We start from the raw sequence: 6,546 nt of genomic DNA, 5'->3' as shown, positions 1-6,546 counted from the left end.
GCTCTTCAGAGAGCTTTTTTACTTAAACCGTCAGAATGAGTGCGCCAATGGGCCAAGTCTGGAGTTAGGTGGTATCTCCATCCAGCGGCGTAGGGACTGCCTTTTCCCTTACGCAGAGCCGCCGAGCCACCCAAAGGACTGGAACATGACTTGGTTCTACTGCCAAGATACGTCCCCGGCTGATGAAAGCCCGCTGCCCGGCTTTCGCCCAACACGTCTGGAGCCGACTCACCCACTGTCGGACAAGCTGACTCAAGCGGAGCGCCAGCCTCTGCTCCCCACTATCAACAAGATCAAGGCTCTCCTGGGCAATGGTCTGAACGGAATCGACCTGGTCCGGGTCTGGATCTCATGGCGGGTGATCCCATTGAGCCGCCGCCCCAGCTTAATGTGTGAATACACAGGACGAAAGGATGACCCTCAGAGACACAGCCGCAATGATCTTCCAGAAGACGTTGCAGAGGAGATGACCAAGGCTCTTTTAAACGAGAGCCTGGCAGACTGCGGAAGGACCGGGTTAGCCCCCTTCTGCAAGACCAACCCAGCCCCAGCGGTAAGCCGCTGACTTTAACTTTTATCTTCTTCTGCATATAACCTTCATCTGAACCGTTTTAAGAATTCATCATTGTATTTTTCAGGCTGATGATAAGTTCTGGCGGGTCAAATATGACCATGAGGCGGCCAAGAAGGCCAGGAAGGCGAAGAAAGCCGCCAAGAAAGCCGCCCCTCGCAAGAAAGGAAGCAGGCCTACTGCTTCGGAGCTGATGCAATTAAGCGACAGCTCCGAGTCAGAGGTAACCCCTGAGCCTTTAAGTCCTTGCTGTATTCACTGTTTGTTGCTGTCCGCCTTATCAATACTTGCTCATTGACAGGATGACACCGGCGCCAGTAACCCGGTGGTTGAAGAGGTAATGTCACTTTCCTCCGACTCGGAGCCCTTGCCACAGCTGAAAGTCCGAAGGGTAACCCGGAAAGTAAGCTTTTCACATCCTTTAGCTTATCAAGACCCTCAATTTATTTTGAAGCGACAGGTTCATGAAAGCCGGCGTCACACCCGGACCAACAAGGACACCGACCTCTCCGCCGGGTTACCCGACGCAACAAGGAAGCGCCGAACTGAGGTTTTTCCCACTTGTACCCTTTTCATCCGTTGGCGGGTGTTATCCGTCAGCCACTCAATTCTTCTGACTCCAATTATCAGCAGACTTCCCCATCTTCCGGCGACTCTATGCAGTCGAATCTTCCGACTTTCAAGACCGCGCCCGGGTAATGACAACCATCTCATATTATACTTGTCTGTACTTACTTCTTTGTGCTTAATGTTTCTGTCCTTTCAGCGCCCAGGCAAAGCTCACCAAGAGAGCGAAGAAGACCAAGTCAGCCGGAGTGCCGGATTTACCTGAACCGGAGGTGACGGCTCAAGAACCGCCAGCTGCCTCCGCCCCCGAAGCCACCACTCCAATGGACACGGCACCTGAGGCCACTGCCCCGACTACCAAGGCAACGACCGAAGCTTCTGTTAACCCGGAGGCCTCCGGCTCAGCTCCACCAGCAGACGACCCGGACGTGGTAATCACCCGGACGGAGTTCGTTGAGCCGGGGAGACCTACCGTGCTGGCCAAGTGCTCCGCTAAGGGGGAGCTGCTGCAGCCCCACCGGGTGAACCTGGACCTCTCCGACTACACCAACCTGAGCATTGGAGAGCTCGTCTCTGGCTACATCAGCCAAGTGCACAAGAGCCGGGACGCAGAGGTCGCCATGGTGAACCAGATCCAGCAAAAATCTGAGGTATCATTCTGCTGTCCTCTTACTTACTGCATAGTTACCTTTGCCATGATAGCCCCCAAGTCGACGACTTATGATTGAATATGTTGTAGACTTAGGTTCCGGCTTACTCAATTGAGCCGGCAGTATGTAGATAGATACGTTCAATATGCATTAGCCCCCAAGTGCCAAGTGTCTTTGCTTGGAAAACGCTTGGGACTTATATAATGACTGTTAATAACCCGGAAATGTACGCAGGCTGTTGGCAAGAAGCTAGAGGCGGACCTTGCAGATCTCAAGAGCCGGCTGAAGACGCAGGAGATGGAGACCCGGAAGGCAAACGCCAAGTTTGTATCCAGCATCGCCGCTCAAGAGAAGCTGAAGACAGAATTTGATGCTGAGCGGAAAGCCTGGGCCGAAGAGAAGGCCGCACTGGTGACCCGGGCGGAACAGGCGGAAAAGGCTCTCTCTGAGAAGACCGCCGAGCTCTCCGGCCTAAAGCGCCAGGTTTCCCAAATGGTGGCCGCCATCTTCGGTAAGTCGCCTCACCGGCTTTCATCAAGTTTAGAATGTTTATATCTCATGATTCATCCTTGTCGCCGGCTTATCTGATTCTGTTAAACAGGTCCCAGAAGTGCCAACCTCAACCAGAGCGTGGTCACCAAGCTAAAGGCCGTGTATACCCTGGTGGAGCAGCTCTACACCGGGTCACAGCGTGCCTTAGCTGTGGTGGCCCTATCCAACGAGGTGCCGACTCACCTGGCAGAAGTCCTGCGCCGGCTCGCCGTTCTGCCTCAGCGGATCCAAGAGCTGCGACGGGCCTCTGCGAGAGCCGGAGCGATCGCCGCGCTGAGCCGGGCCAAGGCATTCCTGCCGGAGTTAGACCCGGCGGACATCGCCCTTGGCTATCCAAGCCTGAAGGAAGACGGCTCAGCTTTCGATCAGAAGGACTTCGCAGCGTGCGTGAAGGCTGTACGCCCGGTGGCCACCCTTATCGGGAACGACACAGATCTGACCAAGTACCAGCCGGGTTATGATGCGGAGAATCAGAGGATTCCAACCCCTCGCTATGAAGCCCTCAACCTGATCCCGCCGGCTCGTCAGCACACCTTCGCCCCGGAGATTGACCCGGCCGGGTTAATTGACGAGGAAGCCCAATTCGAAGCTCTCAGCGGCATCGACTAGAAGTCATCAACCTTCCAGGTCTTGGGATCAGCCGGAGGAGAGGATAGGAACGAGCCGGAGACTTCAACTCAGCGGGCATCATAACTCGGCTGGCGGTTTACCAAACAATGTTCCACCCTTTTTAGACTTGATGAGTTTTGTAATAGAGTAGGTGCAACAGTTTATCTCTGCCGTGCCATCGTGCACGTATTGAATGCTAAAGTCTTTTGAAGTTGTCTCTTTGATATTTCTCCGGGTCATAATCAATCCTTTGTTTTCTTAACCTCAAAGAGGTGCCTTTAATTATCCTGCATAGAAGGGCAAATCACAAGTCTCGAGGCGGCTTACCGTCCTGAGAATCATAAATTTTAGATAACCCGGAATATGAATCAAAAAGGACTTGTCTTCAATGATATCCTGAATACAGCCGTAAGAACATACTGAACGGCCTGCAAGCATACTTCCGGTTTAGATAATCCGGATGAGAAAGTTGGTACCGCAACTCCGGTTTACCTGCCTTATAACACCCATTGCGTTCAGCAATACTGTAAACCAAGGTTAAGCCGGCAAAGTGAGACCCGGCTGTACACACCTTGACATAATCAAAGAAAACTTGTGATAAAGCAGAAGAACTTAGGGGCTTCTGGTTCGAATACGACCAGAGACCCGGCCCAAAGGGGTTAAGCTAAGATTCGGATACGATCATATAGCCCCCAGTGGGTGTGGCGATGCCAATCAAGAGGGTACCGACAGCTATGTTCTCTTTGGTTCGAATACGACCCATGTTTGAACAGGAAGCCCCCAAGTGATTTTAAGAATTGTTTAACGACGCTGATTCGAATACGATCCACGTCGGTTCTCAGAGGGGTTAAACTATGATTCAAATATGACCAAAGGTAACCTCCCAATGAGCTCGGCACTTTGCCAATCAAATGGGTATCGACAGCTATGTTCTCTTTGGTTCGAATACGACCCATGTTTGAACAGGAAGCCCCCAAGTGACTTTACTGCTTACGGCTAGATTCGAATACGATCATAAGCCGGATCCTCCTTTAAGTCATCATGTAATCTTGTAATAAAACAACACGTGCATATTTGGAGGAGAAAAAAGGACAGAGGTCCTGCTTTATTGCTTATCATAATATATACATGGCTGAGAGAAATATGTACACCACGAGAGCCGGTGGCTCAAGTGTAGTAAGGCCGAAGCTGAGCTATGTTCCACGGCCGACGGGTCTCTTCCTCCGACTTACGTGAATCTTTGTGCTCCCGAATGTCAATGAGGTAATATGACCCGTTGTGCAAGTTCTTGCTGACCACAAAGGGCCCTTCCCAAGGTGGGGATAACTTGTGTGCATCTGTTTGATCCTGGATGAGCCGGAGCACAAGGTCGCCTTCCTGGAAGACCCGGGATTTGACCCGGCGGCTATGATAACGGCGCAGGTCTTGTTGGTAAATCGCTGAACGGGCTGCTGCCACATCACGCTGTTCGTCCAACAAGTCAAGAGCATCTTGGCGCGCCTGTTCATTATCCGTCTCAACATAAGCCGCCACGCGAGGTGAGTCGTGACGGATGTCACTGGGGAGGACTGCTTCTGCTCCATAAACCATGAAGAAAGGCGTGAAGCCTGTAGACCTGTTAGGAGTAGTGTTGATGCTCCATAACACGGAGGGCAACTCCTCCACCCAACAACCCGGCGTCCGTTGCAAAGGGACCAAAAGCCGGGGCTTGATGCCCTTCAGAATCTCCTGATTAGCTCTCTCAGCTTGACCATTGGACTGAGGATGAGCCACTGAGGAAACATCAAGTCGGATATGCTCTCGTTGACAAAACTCTTCCATGGCGCCTTTGGAGAGATTGGTGCCATTGTCAGTTATAATGCTGTGTGGAAAGCCAAAGCGGAAAATCACCTTTTTCATAAATTGAACCGCCGTGGCTGCATCGCACTTGCTAACTGGCTCAGCTTCCACCCACTTTGTGAATTTGTCAACTGCCACCAAGAGGTGGGTCTTCTTATCCTTGGACCTTTTAAAAGGCCCAACCATATCAAGCCCCCAGACCGCAAAGGGCCAAGTGATTGGGATCATCCTCAGCTCCTGAGCCGGCACATGAGCCCGTCGTGAGAACCTCTGGCAACCATCACATTTACTGACCAAGTCCTCTGCATCAGCATGAGCCGTCAACCAATAAAAACCATGACGAAAAGCCTTGGCCACAAGGGACTTTGAGCCGGCGTGATGGCCACAATCCCCTTCATGGATCTCACGCAAGATCTCTTGACCTTCCTCAGGGGAGACACAACGCTGAAATGCTCCTGTAACACTGCGATGATGCAACTCGCCATCGATAACGATCATTGACTTAGCCCGCCGGGTTATTTGCCTGGCCAAAGTTTCATCCTCAGGCAACTCGCCCCGGGTCATATAAGCCAGATATGGCATTGTCCAGTCTGGTATGATATGGAGAGCCGCCACCAGTCGTGCCTCCGGGTCAGGGACAGCCAAGTCTTCCTCCGTAGGCAACTTAACCGAAGGGCTATACAGGACGTCCAGGAAAGTGTTAGGCGGCACCGGCTTTCGCTGAGAGCCTAGCCGGCTTAGAGCATCAGCCGCCTCGTTCTTCCTGCGATCAATGTGCTCTACTTGGTAGCCCTGAAAGTGCCCAGCAATGGCATCAACTTCGCGGCGATAAGCCGCCATGAGAGGGTCCTTAGAGTCCCACTTGCCTGATACTTGTTGAGCCACCAAGTCTGAGTCACCGAAGCACCTTACCCGGCTCAAGCTCATCTCCTTAGCCATCCGAAGACCGTGGAGCAAGGCCTCGTACTCAGCCGCATTGTTAGTGCAAGGAAACATCAACTGTAGCACATAATGGAACTTGTCACCTTTAGGGGAAGCCAATACAACGCCAGCCCCCGAGCCCTCCAACTGCCTGGACCCATCGAAGTGAATAGTCCAATACGTGTTATCCGGCTTTTGCTCGGGCACTTGTGACTCTGTCCAATCATTGATGAAATCCACCAAGGCCTGAGATTTAACAGCAGTGCGTGGCACATATTTGAGACCATGAGGTCCAAGTTCTATAGCCCACTTAGCAATTCTCCCTGTGGCCTCTCTGTTTTGAATGATATCACCAAGAGGGGCAGAACTGACCACAGTGATGGGATGACCCTGAAAATAATGCTTAAGTTTCCGGCTCGCCATGAACACACCATACACAAGCTTCTGCCAATGCGGGTACCGCTGCTTGGACTCAATGAGCACTTCGCTGACATAATAAACCGGCCGCTGAACCGGATGCTCCTTACCCTCCTCCTTGCGCTCCACCACAATAGCCACACTGACGGCTCGTGCGTTTGCCGCCACATACAGTAGTAAGGGCTCCTTATCAACCGGAGCAGCAAGGACTGGGGGCTCTGCCAGCTGCTTCTTCAAATCCTCAAAGGCGGTATTAGCTGCATCATTCCAGACAAAGTTATCAGTTTTCTTCATCAACTGATATAAGGGCATGGCCTTCTCACCCAAACGGCTTATAAACCGGCTTAAAGCAGCGATGCGACCCGCCAAGCGCTGAACGTCATTTATACACGCCGGCTTAGCCAGGGAGGTGATGGCCTT

This window comes from Triticum aestivum, chromosome 2D (genome assembly GCF_018294505.1).
Source record: "Triticum aestivum cultivar Chinese Spring chromosome 2D, IWGSC CS RefSeq v2.1, whole genome shotgun sequence".
Lineage (NCBI taxonomy): Eukaryota > Viridiplantae > Streptophyta > Magnoliopsida > Poales > Poaceae > Triticum > Triticum aestivum.
Note: the sequence above shows the minus strand (reverse complement) of the source record.